This window comes from Anabrus simplex, chromosome 1, assembly GCF_040414725.1.
Source record: "Anabrus simplex isolate iqAnaSimp1 chromosome 1, ASM4041472v1, whole genome shotgun sequence".
In the NCBI taxonomy this organism is placed as follows: domain Eukaryota; kingdom Metazoa; phylum Arthropoda; class Insecta; order Orthoptera; family Tettigoniidae; genus Anabrus; species Anabrus simplex.
Window position 1 is genome coordinate 956745062 of NC_090265.1, and position 16668 is coordinate 956761729.

The 16668-nt window shown below is 38.0% G+C and overlaps 2 protein-coding genes across 2 annotated transcripts in view; one reads left to right on the forward strand and one right to left on the reverse strand.

Annotated features, from left to right (window-relative positions):
- Positions 1-3910, forward strand: part of pns (pinstripe) — a 508843-nt gene extending 504933 nt beyond the window's left edge. Inside the window, exon 25 of the mRNA XM_067136728.2 lies at positions 2428-3910. The gene's annotated coding sequence lies outside the window, so the exon portion shown is untranslated. The remainder of the gene's footprint in view (positions 1-2427) is intronic.
- The window catches only part of LOC136857796 (ER membrane protein complex subunit 2-A), a 115010-nt gene that overhangs the window by 32766 nt on the left and 65576 nt on the right, over positions 1-16668 (reverse strand). The window lies entirely within an intron of this gene.

A 16668-nucleotide genomic window follows, 5' to 3' on the forward strand; every position in this document is an offset into this window, starting at 1 on the left:
ATTCATCACGAAAATTTTTAGTGAAATTTTGTAGGTGTTATGATTTGGGAAGAGTTCTTCAATTAATTCTCCTTTACTATTCTTGTTTTAATTAATTTTCTCGATGTTAATTTTTCGTTCGTTTCTGGTTTCATGTCTTCTAAATTTATTTACCCAGTTTGCTCGAGTATGGGATCCTGTGGATTGAGTAAGTTTTCTAAATTTCGTAGCCTGGCTGTATCTGTCCTTCCACTTTTGTAAATATCGGAGGTCATTTGTGTTTGTTTTGGGCGCCTTGATAAGGCATTTGTGTGTGTACTGAGACTTAGGACTTAAGGTGCTGAGAGGCCATTCCTCTTCTGGCATTATGATATTAGTCCTAAGAGTCTCATTGTCGTGTGATGGATTCAAGGGTACTTGAGGTCATGTTCTGTCCTTTATTATCTTTCGTGGGTACTGCTTGATATATGGGTCATCACACTGGTGTTTGTGTGTATTGTGTTTTTGTGATGTCATGTGATGGAAACTGTAGTATTGAGGTTGTTTTTGCTTTTCCCTGGTTGATACTACTGATTCAGGGGTCATCGCACCTAAGTCTCGAGTGTGATTTTGTGTTGCCGTGTGCGGCAGGACAGATAGGTTCGGTGATCTTAGGGTGTCGTGCTGTAATCTGATATTCCCTGGTATGAAGGTTGCATTTGTACCTTTTATTTCTTATATCAGTCATTTTTGAATGGTTTTCATCGTTTCATTTCGGATTTTCTGTTTGTTGGTAAATTTAATGTGATCTTAATTCTGTATCTTGGCTTAATTGCGTTAATTTTACTGATGTGACACATGATACATAATGTGAGTTCTATCAGCATTAAAATTTTAAAGTAATGAGTACATGACATGATAAATGAATAGTGACTTACTAACCTCATTTAATTGAATATTGGAGTAACTTAACTATTTCCCTGTTTTCAGTTCTCTTGCAACATTCTAAATTCTTCCTTCTATTTATTTTGTTTTTTAAAGGGTTGCGCAATTAAGAAAGCAAATTTAATTTCGTGGAAAATGTCAATGAGGATATGGATAGCACATTTGTATCCTGGCTTCAGTCTATGAAGGTCTAGTTTGGGTATTTTTTTTTTTTTTTTTTTTGCAAGCTGCTTTGCGTCGCATCGACACAGATAGGTCTTATGGCGACGGTGGGATAGGAAAGGTCTAGGAGTGGGAAGGAAGCGTCCGTGGCCTTAATTAAGGTACAGCCCCAGCATTTGCCTGGTGTGAAAATGGGAAACCACAGAAAACCATATTCATGGCTGCCGACAGTGGGGTTTGAACCCACTATCTCCCGAATACTGGATACTTACATCTGATATGTTTTTGACATGCTCTATTGGTGAAAAATATCTAATTCCTTCTATGGGAATTTAGAATTTTCCATTCGGAATTGCTAGGCGGGCAATAATTCCATTGTGGAGATTTATCTCCCGTATGCAGTTATCAGACTGTGCCTCATAAATAGGCTTCTGATAAGCTCACCTGCATACACCCAGCGTCAGTGGGTAGGGTCTGGCACATCCCACTCTGACGAGTCTAGTGTCAGACCTAAGACGAAACGCTGGTTAATAGAGCAAATGCCTGAAAAGCCTTACATCTGATATGTTTTTGACATGCTCTATTGGTGAAAAATATCTAATTCCTTCTATGGGAATTTAGAATTTTCCATTCCTACTGGATACTGGCCGCACTTAAGCGACTGCAGCTATCGAGCTTGGTAGTTTGGGTAATTTATTACTTGGAGGATGCTTTCTCTTTTATGCTGACCTATCATGCCTGTAGTGCTTGAAGAGGTAAACTGAGTGAATGGTAATGTGTCCTGCTGTATTCTCAGTAACATGTATTTTAAAATTTATTTCTGTGGTAAATTTCCTTTGTTTATATTGGGGTAGTTATAAGGAATCTTAGTTGTAAGCAAATTTTCTTTTGGGTAGAAAGCTGGCCAGACATCTGCTGGATTTTATAGTTTTATTAGGAGTTGTTTTAGTTGTAATGGGGATGGTCACTTATGATCATGCTAGGTATAATTTAGTATAATGCCTTTTAGGTAAGATTAAGATCTTCCTTCATTTTTATAACTAGGGATTCTCTGTAAAATTTTCTTGTGTAAGGGTAAACTCTGGCAGATTTTTTTTTTTTTAGTCTTTCAACTTTTCCTTTTGAAATTTGAAATAGTGCTTGCCAAGGGGGACTGGGGTATCCCCAGGTCTATGGGAGGGGACCTCCATAAGGAGCTTTGGGAAGTCACCAGTTTGGTGCCTCTAATTAAGTTAGTTAAGGAAGAAAAACAAAAAATACACCCTTCAGCCCTTCATTATTCTTGAAAGCTCTTCCGGCTAGTCGGGCGAAGGCATTTTCCGATGTCTTCTATTTTCTGCTGCGGATTGGTTTCTGTTGCAGTGGCTGTAATACTCTGGTCCTGTTTCGAATTATGGTTCCTGTTTGGAGGCTGCAATGTACCTAAGGGCCACTAATATCCAACGCTGGAGTGGGCAGGTGTTCCTAAGAGTGGCAGTTGGCAGTACTGTGCCACACTCCTCTGCCTGTTATAAGCCAGTTCACTATATGGGTGGGCTGTGCTGAGGCTGTAAGATGGTCAAGGTTGGACTGCAATATACCTGGAAGTTGTTGGCATCGGCTGGGGCCAGCGCCTACATTGGGCAACAATACTGATGCTCTACTTGTGATTCTTCGGCCTGTATGGACGATCCTGGAGAGAATGAAGATATTGTAGCGTCAAGTGTCACATAGGATGTGTGGCCACAACACCCTCAGTAAAAGTTAAAATATATTTGTTTCGAGCGTAGCTCAAGTTTAAATGGGGGGGGATGTGACCATTGTTGAACAGCAGTGTACAATGTTATTTCATTTTGGTATTGTCATCATTTTTGGGTAAACAAACAAAACATTTCAAGACTGAAGAATTTATGTGAATTAGAAAAAGTTTATTTGAAGAACATATTGAAATTTTTTAAATTATTGAATGAAGAAGAAGAATTACTGAACTAAATTGTATTATCATTTTATATTCTGTACATCAAGAAATGTAATTCTGAAGTGTGTTTCGAAAATTTAAAAGGGTCCTTTTTTTTTTTTTAGGCAACCCGTGCCGCACGTGTAAATTTTCAATTGTGAAATTGCTGTATTTCGTAAATCCAACTCTCTTGAACTTGCCCATAGCCTATAAGGAAATGAAATTTTATTGGTCGGAATAACAACCTTTCCTATTGGTGAATATGTAAATCTAGAGGAATTCGCTGTTCTTATTGGCTATTGGCAATCGTACGATTTCCGATTTTGGGCTCCTTGTGTGAGCAATGCTTGCTGTCTGCGGCTTTGAATTCGGATCACTGCAGCGGGCAGACGCATCTTGCGTCCGCCCTGCCTTGGGTCTCTGGTCTCTCACGGTAAGCGCTAAGTTAATGCGTTATAATTAATTTAAACTCATTCTTGTGTTTTGGACCTTTCTCACTTAATGTAACTCTCATGATTATGTAGAATTTTATTTTGTGTGCCGGAGTTTCCTCTAGATTTCCACATTTATCAAAATCGAGCATCAGTATGACTTAGCTGTTAAGCTAGTCTGCAACGCGTTGTTTTCAGAGGCAAACTTTTTTTTAGGCTCAGTATTTTGTAATTAAAAGTAAATGTAACACACTTTCTTGGAGGATACCTCCTTTCAATCTGTGAACTTAACTTAAATGTGAACTTCTAAGCCAAAGTTCATTTCGTGTCCGAAGAGCTTGATTAGATTGCCTGGTTTGTTTTTAAGTCTATTTGAATATCCTTTGTTTTAATGTATTAAGTATCAGCTACTCTGCGATTTGTTTGTTTTGTTTCATTTGAAATTGTATCTTTCATTCGGTTAATAATTATTAGTATGAGGGTGATTATTGTGAACCTTTTCTTCCCCATAACGTCATACTTTCCCATGGACCTCAATAGGGCTCCTTTCACCTTCCACATCCTTTCCGTAGTTGTCGTTTGTTAGACCTGTAGGTTATGTTTACCTGGCGTATGGTTTGATTTTGCATATTTGTAAGTTAACAGTCTCATTTCCAAAGCTTAGATGTGAAACCGTCTTAACATTGATATTTTTCTATTTTCCTTATTCTTTTTTATTATTATTCATTATCTTCTAATTCATTCCTATTTTATTATCATTATTATTCGTGTAGACACCACAAACAGGTGCTACAGCAGAAACAGGTTCCATGGAGGACATTCCAGCAATCATTAATTAACAAGTGGAGTGTATATGTGGGGAATTACTGTACACAGAAGTATTCAGTCAGCAGTATTCAGTCACTTGTTTGACCAAGTGAGTTGATAGTGTGGTTAGGGTCACGCGTAGCTTTGAATTTGCATTCAGGGGATAGTGGGTTCAAACCCCATGTCACCAGCCCTGAAGATGGTTTTTCATGGTTTCCCACTTTCACACCAGGCAAATGCTGGGGCTGTACCTTAATTAAGGCCATGGCCACTACATTCCCGCTCCTAGCCCTCTCCTATTCCATTGTCGCCATAAGACCTATCTGTGTCGATGATCCCTGTGACGAATGCAGTGATTAAAACTGAGAAGACTTTTCTTTCTGAGCTTTGTGAAACTCATGTCGCAAATCAAGTCATGCAGTTTCTGGATCGATTCAACATTACCTGTGTACTGCATCCACCTTATAGCCCTGATCTTGCGCCCTGTGATTTTTTTTTTATTCGCATCACTAAAGGCAAAGCTACGGGGCATTCGATTTGAGAACTCTGAAGCAGTGCTCAAGAAAAGTGAGGCGATTCTCAAGGATCTGACAAAGAATGGTTACAGCATATGTTCAAGGACTGGCAGAGATGCTGTAAAAAGTGCATTGAAGTTGGAGGGGACTACTTTAAAAAGTTGGAGGGGACTACTTTAAAAAAGATCATGTAAACATTGAAATGGAGTAATAAACATCTGTGAAAGAAAATCAGACTCAGTCTTTGTTGATCAGCCCTCGTACAAATTCACACACAACTTAAGTATTTCTAGACTTAACACTACAAATTATAATAATATAGGTTGAACACACTACTACTTTAACACTACAAGTGATAATAAAGTGAGGTTAAAAACATAACTACCCAACAACTACAACAACTCAAGTACAAAAAGCAATTCCATGGAAAAAAGTATTACAAGAAATACTACTAGTTTAACATTCTAAATCCAGCATCATCATATACAGTTTCATACAAAACTTAATTACAGTTGAACCTGACTTATACGTATATCAAAGGGAAGAGAAAAAACTACTTGTACCTCAGAAATACTTAGAAATCAGACATACAAAATACATTACGTATTTACTAAAACACCAATGGAATAGACCTACATGTGTAAATCCTTGCAAATAATAAATACATTAAGACAGAAAATATTATTTTGAACTTGGTCCAGCCTTAAAGAAGTCAGATAGTTTGGCTTGCTCCACTTTACTTGCATTAAGAGTATAAACCTCCTTTTGCAAACTTAGTAATGAATTCAAAGCGCTTTTACTACAACTTTTCGCACTGATGTAACGCCTACACACATCGACTGCACTTAACACTTGACTCAATTCAGGTGTTTCAAGATTCAAGTCGTTATCTCAATCTCCATCACTGTCACTATCGCTTGTTGCTGGTCCATCACCACCACGTTATTGGCATACGTCAGCAATAATCTCTTCATCCGGTTGTTCTCCACATACAGCTAGATTATCATCGAAATGCACAAAAGTATTGAATTCTACACCCTCCGGTAGCGTTAGCTATTGCCAGACAAAACTTTGTCCCCATAATCATCATTAGAGGCAGCCTCTTCTAGTAAGACACCAGCTTTGCGGAAACAGTTGCAGATTGTGGAGGATGACACCTGCTTCCAGGCAGCCGAAATAAAGTCCAAGACTTGTAGCAAATTAATGGAGAGAGGTTAATTTCCTGCATCTGCATCACTCAGTGTTATTAAATGTTGAATCAGAATTTTTCTACAATGCACTTTGAAATTTGCAATGATGCCCAAAATCAAGCGGTTGTAGGACACTGGTACAGTTAAGAGGGAAAAATTCCACTCGGACATTCTCCAGAGCAATTTGAGGTGGATGTTCTGCCCATCGATCCATAAGAAGAAGGATCTTCTTCTGTTTCTTTTTCATTTTAATGTCCAGTTTTCTCAACCAGTGTTCCATTTGAAGTATAGTCATCCAAGAATTTCTGTTGGATTCACATTCCATAGGTTTTGTTTTCACACCCTTAAAACACCTCAGATTCTTCTATTTTCCTGTCACAAGTGGAGGAAGTTTGTCAGATCCATCTGCATTGCTGGCGAGAAGTACTGTTACACGAATTTTACTTTTCTTCCCTTCATAGCATGAGTCACCTTTTTCAGCTAATGTTTTATTAGGAAGGAGATTGTAGAACAGGCCTGTCTCATCACAATTGTAGATGTTTGGAGGCTGATAATCGCTTATGATACCCGGCAGAACCTCTTCTTTCCAGCGTTACACCATGACATCGTCCACAGCTTTTGAGTTGCTGCAAATTGCCCCCCCCCTGTGATTCCATGACGATCTCTAAATCCTTGCAACTATCCTGATGAATCCTTGAAATCAGCAGTGATACTCATCATTTTAGCTAAATCTATCGCCTTTGCCTTCGGCATGTCGCCACTAATTGGTAGAGCTGCAGTCCGCTTATGCTGGAACAATGTGAAAAGTGCTTTCTCCAAATCTACGTACCTGCCATGGTATAAGAATCCCTATGTCTGAAGCAATTTCAGTTTTTGTTCGGTGAGGATTAGTGTCCGCTTCTCGTATATATTTTACTTCTTCATCTAGGGTATAACTTTTCCTGTTCTCCATGGCTAATCAAAAGCAAATGAATGACAATACGACTGTTCAACAGTAAACACCAGATACCGGCACCATAACATTTTTCTTCTTCGTTGTTCCCACGACAGAAATTCTCATATTCAAACAATTTTACTGTATTTTCTTTTGTTACCGCATCGAAACAGCCCACTCTGCTTGTAATGTATCTTAATCTCTGGCGGCATTGTGAAGGTAAAAAACGACGAAGGTACAGGAGGAGCAAGATAGAGAGTGAAGGAGACTCGCTCGGTTGGCCTTTGTTAAGCCGCCAGTAAGTAAGGGTCAACAATGTCACTCGGCAAAACTTTTTGTGTTCTGTTTCAGCGCCGAAACTCGACTGCTCTACTTCCGCCTACGCCGGCCAAGAGGAAACATCGCAAATAGATTTTTGTTGTAGTGTTGGTCCAAAAACACTACAACAAAAATCTAAACCTCAATGATTTAATTGAAGTCAAGAATCCATTATACGAAAGTTTACCCAAATTATTGCAAACTCTAAATTCAAAACATAACTACATTCTTAAAAATCTTAAGTTAACATCTTCTAGAACCTCCACTACTTTAACTAACTTGACTCCCTTCATGCCCGCCCCCACAATTCTCCCGCAACCCAACACGACTCCCTCCCTGTCCGACCATGTAAATCTCTCGCAACCAACAACACATAAATTTAACGCTCCGCCTACCCCCTCCCCTCAACCACACCCTCCTCCGCCAATCTCACATCGATACAATACCAGAAGTACAAATGTCAGTCATTCAACGCTACCATAGCAACTGCATTAACAGTCAAAGAAATAAATGAACCTACACATAACGTTATTTTTCTTCAACTAACCTTTCCATAACTGATTTACATCTTCACAGACAAAAGGGTAAGTGTTTTTATACATTTTCCTTGTTTTACCTTTCTTTAAACCCACTTTCTCTTCAAAAATACCTTCCTAAGCATTCACTCTCCTCTTGTTACAGACTTCACACCAAAGAGCTCTATCAACGTCGATAAACCTTCGACTTTCGTCCTTCAAATAAGATAAATACATCGATAGACAACCGAATGCTTTTTCCTTACTCCCACAATTATGTAAGGAAGACTGTTATCTTATCATAACACATTCGACTTTCACTCCTTCAGCCAGTTAAATAGACTATAGGCAGCTGAACAGCCATTTAAGAGATCTGTTGTCTTATCACAACATACGATATTGACATCTGTAACAGTGTATCAGCTTTGCTTTTTCTTATCATCTTCAAGGAGGCACATTTCTGTTTCATTATAAAGACTGAGCTGTTTACTGCCCTACCCCAACAAGTTTTTCAACGCTCCAGAAAGTATATTCATGTGAACTTATGACATGCAGCTTGATACTGCAATTTTAGCCAAGGACATTCTAATATTTTGTATGTTTAGACTGACACCTATAATGATATCCTCTTTTTATGGCTTGTAAGAGCAATCAGGATCCTGATTTTTCACCATACAGCTTTGAATTTGAGGCTGATGATGCCCTTAATATGGGCGAAACATGTCCCTTAACATTTTATAATAATATTTAATTTCTAAAAAGATCTCTTTGTATTGAATAGGTGGATATATAAATAAACACTTGTAACATACTTTGTATTTACATACCACTTAGTCGAGCAGCTCGTCTCCTTTCTCCCAAGTCTTCCCAGCCCAAACTTTGTAACATTTTTGTAAGACTACTCTTTTGTCGGAAATCGCCCAGAACAAATCGAGCTGCTTTTCTTTGGATTTTTTCCAGTTCCGAATCAAGTAATCCTGGTAAGGGTCCCATATACTGGAACAATACTCTAGTTGGGGTCTCACCAGAGACAAATATGCTCTCTCCTTTACATCCTTACTACAACGCTTAAATACTCTCATAACCATGTGCAGAGATGTACCCTTTATTTACATCGTCATCATCATCTTCCTTCCAAGTATTGGGCCATGTGACCCGTTACGGTTTTGCATTTTTCTTTTTGCAAGACTTGAAAGCAATCAAATGTCCTTCCGACGGGTTGCTAGCCTGAAGGAAGTAAGACCATTGGTGGGGCTGCCACCTCTCAGCTAATGGAATAGCTGAAATTACAGCATTTCCTCCGTAACTGATGTAACGGTTATACCGCCGTGACTCGGTCGACATCTGTGGGAACAGGTTTGTTCATCCTGGGAAAGTGAGGTTGGCATTTGGGCAGGAGAGGTTATGTCATCATCACCATCATCATCATCCTTCCAAGTATTGAGCCATGTACCCCGTTACGATCTTGCATTTTCTTTCCATTGCTTCATTGGACGTCCTCTAGATCTCTGTCCTCTTGGTTGATAGCGTAGGATCTCCTTTGGTAGTCTTCCAGATTCCATCCTTTGAACGTGACGTTTCCAGTTTTCTTGGTAGTCATAGATGTAATTGATTACTAGTTTCACATTCAGTCCCTTAAGCACATCTTCATTTCTTATACAATCCCATTTCGTATAGCCTGCTGTTCTGCGCATGAACGTCATTTCACGTGCTGTAATTATTCTGGAAATGTCTTGAGTTCTTATTGTCCATACCTCACTGCCATAGCAAAGGGTTGGTCTGGCTAAAGTGTTATAAAGACGTGAGCGAGTGTGTTTTTGGACAAGAGATGGCTTCATGATATGATTTATGATTCCTGCTGTTCTGGTAAATTTGGTTATTTTTGCAGAGATATCAATTTCTCCTTGGTAAGATAAATTGTATCCCAGATAATTGAATTTGTTGACTCTTTCCAAAAATTTATTATCTAAATAGATTTTACTGGGGATAGGGTTCTTCCCCTTAAAGGCCATTATTTTGCTCTTTTGTGGTGAAATGATCATCTCCAATTTTGAAGACATTTTCTGGAGATTATATACTGACCACTGAAGATCATCTTCTGATGATGCTACCAATGCAACATCATCAGCAAAAAGTATGGCATCTAGATGTGTGAGATATCTGCTGACTGGGATTGATCCATGCCTTTCATGCATCCATTCCTGTATTATGTTGTTCATATAGATTACGAACAACAAAGGAGAAAGTCCACAACCTTGTCTCACACCTCTGCTGATCGGTTCCGTTCAGTCTGATGATAACCAAACTTTATTGCAATAAGGTTGTCACTGTACATGTTGTATATGTTATCTACTGTATTAACTGTTGTGGGACATTATCTTCTGCTAAGATATTAAGAAGTCTGTTCCTGTTAACTAGGTCAAAGGCTTTCTTAAAATCAACAAATGCTATGTGAGTTTCCAAGTTAAATTCCCTGCGTTTTTCTACCAAGATTTTCAAGGTAAAGTAAGCATCAGCACATGAGCGCCCCTTTCGAAATCCATGTTGTTCATTTCCAATCACATTTTCATAATACCTGAATAATTTTTCTTTGACAATATTAGAGTAAATTTTGTAAGCTTTTTGCCAATTCTCTGGTGGTCTGTTGCCATTCCAAATCAAACTGATGAATTTGAGAAATCTTTGCTTGAAGATGTACTTGTATAGTTCTGCATTCATTGAGTCCTCCAGGTGTTTTTCCATTTCTAAGTTTTCTGAGTACTAGCTCCAGTTCTTCGACTGTAATGGTTTCCGAAGACTTGTTAAGAGATGTTGGCAGAAGAAATGGCTCAATGTTTGAACCTCTCCAAAGGTTCCGAAAATAAATGAGCCACTCCATTAGAGGTATTGCATTAATGCGTATGTCTTCTTTTACATCATTATTCAGTTTCTTGAGTATTTTATAGGTCTGTGGTTGTAGTCTTGTTATATCAGTCTCCAGGTGTGAAACAAAGTTTTCCCAACTCTTTCTGTGCTTTTTCCGTACTTTCCTTTTCGCTATTGCTCTCCTGTGGTGATATTCTATTTTATCTTTTACTTTACTAGTTGACAAAAAAAATTTATAAGCATTTCTTTTGTCTGAAATAACTTTTTCAATTTCTTTATTCCAGATTCTTAAACCCTGTTTCCTCTGCCATTTTTTCTTAACTCCCAAACTCTCAAAAGCAGACTGCTTTAAAACTGAACATAAATTAGACCACTCCATTTCCACTTTGTCACTAACTGGTGTCATCTGTCCAAGATTATTAAGTCTGTTCCGGTACAGCCATTTTATACTGGGGTCTCTTAATAGGTTAACCTTGTAAAAAGTTTTAATTTCTTGTGTTGTTTGTTTGTTTCTTTTATACCATCTATGCCTCAGATGAATAGGTGCTACGAATAGATAGTGATCAGTTTCCAATTCAGGGCCTCGATAGACTCTTGTATCCAAGACTAAATCTGCCAATTTACCATTACAAATTATATAATCTATAATCGATTTCTGATGTCATGCAGACCACGTGTACTTGTGGCTGCCCTTGTGTGGGAACATTATGTTCATAATCTTTAAATGATTGAAGACAGTGAAATCTATTAATTTTGTTCCATTGTTATTAGAGGTTGTTTCTCCATGGATTCCGATATGATTCTGAATTTTCTCATTACCAACTCTGGCATTGAAGTCTCCCAGTAATAGTAGCATATCTTGTTTGTTAATTTTATTGACTATCTTTTGCAGATCATTATAGAACCCATCACTTTCTTTTGAATTGCCCTCCACTGGAGCGTATACCCCTATAACTGCAAGATAACCCCTGGATAGTTTGAGTCTTAATTGGATAATCCTTTCATTCCAAAAAGTGTAGCTATCAATTGTTGATCTTAATCTTTTGTGTACCGGGCGAGTTGACCGTGCGCGTAGAGGCGCGCGGCTGTGAGCTTGCATCCGGGAGATAGTAGGTTCGAATCCCACTATCGGCAGCCCTGAAAATGGTTTTCCGTGGTTTCCCATTTTCACACCAGGCAAATGCTGGGGCTGTACCTTAATTAAGGCCACGGCCGCTTCCTTCCAACTCCTAGGCCTTCCTATCCCATCTTCGCCATAAGACCTATCTATGTCGGTGCGACGTAAAGCTCATAGAAAAAAATAGAAAAAAAAATCTTTTGTGTACCATGAGCAGTACACCCTCCTGTGCTCTAGTATATCTGTCAACCCCACTGTAAAACTGTAAATAATTTACTGTCTCTTTTGATACCTAAAGCTTTCTTTTTGTTTCTGAAATTGCTCCAATTAAAATATCTTTTTGTGCGAGAGAATGTCGTCCAGCTGGTCATCTTTGTGTGAGAGACCTTGTCCAGGTAGCACATCTACAAGTATTTTTTTTCTTCCAATCTTTGTCCATTTCACTGTCCTTTTCTTTGCCAGGAGAGGTTATGTATTCCACACAAAGTTAATTTTGGATGTTATACAGAACAATAACAAAACAGTTAATATGCCAAGTTCTTCGTGGTATAGATAAAATACATATAAAGTGTATAAAATTTCATAATTTTAAAATATTCACTGTATAAGGAAACTTTAATCTTCAAAGAATATAAATGACTTGTTTATAATAACCATAGCAACTCTCACTAATCCTTCACAGCACCATAATTTTCACACACACACACACACACACACACACACACACACACACGCACGCACGCACGCACGCACACACAAAACTACTATAAAATTCACGACACCAGTAAGTATATATTTCAAATTAACAATTCCATTTATGTAATTTCCCCAATGAAGATCTTTCCTTATATTAATACCTAGGTATTTACAATGATCCCCAAAGGGAACTTTCACCCCATCACTGTAGTAATTAAAACAGAGAGGCCTTTTCCTATTTGTGAAAATCACAACCTGACTTTTAACCCCATTTATCATCATACCATTGCCTGCTGTGCATCTCACAACATTATCAAGGTAATTTTGCAGTTGCTCACAATCTTGTAACTTATTTATTACTGTATCCAGAATAACATCATCTGCATAAAAGCCTTATCTCTGAATCCACTTCTTTAGTCATATCATTTATATATATAAGAAAACATAAAGGTCCAATAATACTGCTTTGAGGAATTCCCGTCTTAATTATTACAGCGTCAGATAAAGCCTCACCTACTCTAATTCTCTGAGATCTATTTTCTAGAAATATAGCAACCCATTCAGTCACGCTTTTGTCTAGTCCAGTTGCACTCATTTTTGCCAGTAGTCTACCATGATCCACCCTATCAAATGCTGTAGGCAGGTCAATCGCAATACAGTCCATTTGACCTCCTAAATCCAAGATATCTGCTATATCTTGCTGGAATCCTACAAGTTGAGCTTCATTGAAATAACTTTTCCTAAACCTGAACTGCCTTCTATCAAACCAGTTATTAATTTTGCAAACATATCTAATATAATCAGAAAGAATGCCTTCCCAAAACCTACATGCAATGCATGTAATTTTCAGCTTTATGTCTATCAACCTTTCCTTTATACACAAGGGCTACTATAGCAACTCTCCACTCATTCAGTATAGCTCCTTCATGCAAACAATAATCAAATAAGTACTTCTGATATGGTACTATATCCCAACCCATTGTCTTTAGTATATCCCCAGAAATCTGATCAATTCCAGCCGATTTTCCAGTTTTCAACTTTTGTATCTTATTGTAATTGTCATTGTTATCATATGTAATTTTTAATACTTCTTTAGCATTAGTCACCTCCTCTATCTGGACATTATCCTTGTAACCAACAATCTTTACATACTGCTGACTGAATACTTCTGCCTTTTGAAGGTCCTTGGATACACACTCCCCTTGTTCATTAATGATTCCCGGAATGTCCTTCTTGGAACCTGTTTCTGCCTTAAAGAACCTATACATACTCTTCCATTTTTCATTAAAATGAGTATGGCCACCAATTATGCTTGCCAACATGTTATCCTTAGCTGACTTCTTTGCTACATTCAATTTCCTAGTAAGTTCCTTCAATTTCTCCTTACTTCCACAGCCATTTCTAACTATTTCTTTCCAACCTGCACCTCCTTCTTAGTCTCTTTACTTCCCTGTTATAACATAGTGGATCTTTACCATTCCTTACCACCTTTAAAGGTACAAACCTATTTTCATGTTCCTCAACAATGTTCCCATCCCAGAGTCTGTTTACATTTTTATTTACCGTTTTCCACCAATCATAGTTACTTATTAAAAACTTCCTCATGCCTGTTTTATCAGCCTTAAGGTACTGCCTAACAGTCCTAATTTTAATCTCTTCCTTTCTTTCACATTTATTTTTAACTAGCTGATGTACCCGTGCTTCGCTACGGGATTCTCAGAAATACTGACTTTGTGGTTTTCCTAACTGAAATCAACATAGGTCATTATAAAAACGTAAGTATGAATGTAGCGATTAAAAGCAATGCTATCATGTAAAATACTCGATCAAATGGAAAGCCGCACGTTTTATCACTTTTAACGAACAGTGCTGCGGTTAGATTGCGGTGCCAATCTAATAGTCCAAAGTTCCAGAGCTGGGATAACCAGGCCGCAGATTGCCATGAACACTGATCTGCCATTATTGCGCTAAATATGCACACTGTTCATTCCAATCAGTGTCTCAGAGTAGGGATTGAATAGCCCGAATGCTATGATGATCCAATGTGTTACGTACCAGTAGTATCAGAAAATTTATAAACCAGGGGAATGGCCTGCTAAAGAAGGCTGTTACACTCTGTACGACTGGGCGAGTTGACCGTGTGGTTAGCGGTACGCAGCTGTGAGCTTGCATCCGAGAGATAGTGGATTCGAACCCCATTGTTGGCAGCGCTGAAGATTGTATTCCGTGGTTTCCCACTTTCACACCAATCAAATGCTGGGCCTGTACCTTAATACCTTAATTAAGGCCTAAGGCACTCCTAGCCCTTTCCTATCCCATCGTCACCATAAAACCTATCTATGTTGGTGCGACGTAAATCAAATAAAAAATACTCTGTACGCAGCAGTAGTCCTATCTACCGGAGATGAGGGGCAATAGAAGACACAAAGCACATCACGACAAACAATGGTCAATGTAATGTTATTGTTGATCAGTGTTAGCTTTCTGTATTGTAGGCCTTCACATTTAGTTTTCTTTCGACTCTGCGATTTGTAAAATATTTTATACCGTAAACTGCAGTTTCTTATTCTCCGACTTACATAGCGATTTTCATTAAATACTGTTTACCCATTTTCTCGTTACTCGGCGCTGATATGGACTTAGTAACAAAAATCCAAATTCATGAATATGTTTGTGATCATAGCCAGTATGGTAACAATGTATAAGACATGAATAATAGGAAATTTAATACTATATAACCTTAGTTGTGTAGCATTCATCGATTACACCTCTAATAAGAAATATTTGAGAATTACATTTTAGGCCTTCCCCTAAACTACCATTTCACTCAGCGTGAATAAAATAATTTACAGCCTAGACTATGGCGACTTATTTCCTGACTTTGCATACCGATTTTCATCAAGATAGGACTACTAATAACAAAAATATTTGAGAATTAAATTTTAGGCCTTCCCCTAAACTACCATTTTTTTCAGCGTGAATACAATTATTGATAGCCTAGATTGTAGCATCTTACTCCCCAACTTTGCATATCCATTTTCTTTAAAATACGACCACTAATTACATAAATAGTTGAGAATTCAATTTTAGGCCTTCCCCTAAATTACCATTTCTCTCAGCGTGAGTAAAATGATTTATAGCCTAGATTGTAGAGGCTCATCCCCCGACTTCACATACCGATTTTCATTACACGACTAATAACCAAAATAGTTGAGAATTCAATTTTAGGCCTTCCCCTAAACTACCATTTCACTCAGCGTAAATAAAATGATCTATAGCCTAGATTGTAGAGGCTCATCCCCCGACTTCACATACCGATTTTCATTAAATTCTCTTCAACCGTTTTCTCGTGATGCGTGTACAGGCAGACAGACAGACAGACAGACAGACAGACAGACAGACAGACAGACAGACAGACAGGCAGGCAGGCAGACAGACAGAAATTACGGAAAAGTAAAAAGTGCATATTCTTGTTACTATGGACATGACCAATACAGAAATACCATTATTTTCAAATTCTGAGCAATGTACAGACAAAACTCTTATTTTATATATATAGATTACCACAAAAACAGCTTCATGATCACTAATATCATCTATTACTTCAGTTTCTCTATAGAGCTCATCTGGTTTTACAAGCACCACATCCAGAATATTCTTCCCTCTAGTTGGTTCTATCACTTTCTGAATCAGGTGCCCTTCCCATATTAACTTATTTGCCATTTGTTGGTCATGCTTCCTGTCGTTCGCATTACCTTCCCAATTGACATTTGGTAAATTGAGGTAACCCGCTACAATCACATTCCTTTCCTTATCGTTTCCCACATAGTTGATTATCTTATCAAATATATTCTGAATCAGCATCTGCGCTACCCTTTCCTGGTCTGTAAACTCCAAAGACATCAAGTTGTCTATTATCTTTAGAGATGAGCCTTACCCCTAGAATTTTGTATTTGTCATCTTTAACTTTTTCGTAGCTTACAAATTCTTCTTTCACGAGAATGAACACTCCCCTCCTACCATTCCTATCCTATCTCTACGATGCACCCTCCAATTCCGTGAGAAAATTTTTGCATCCATTATATCATTTCTCAGCCATGATTCAACTCCTATTACAATATCTGGTAAGTATATATCTATTAAATTAAATTCTATTCCTTTCTTTACAATACTTGTACAGTTGAGCACTAACAGTTTTATGTCATCCCTACTTGATTTACAGTTCCCTGTTCCCTTAACACCGCTACCTTGTTTTCCTGAATGTACCTCCCTATAACCC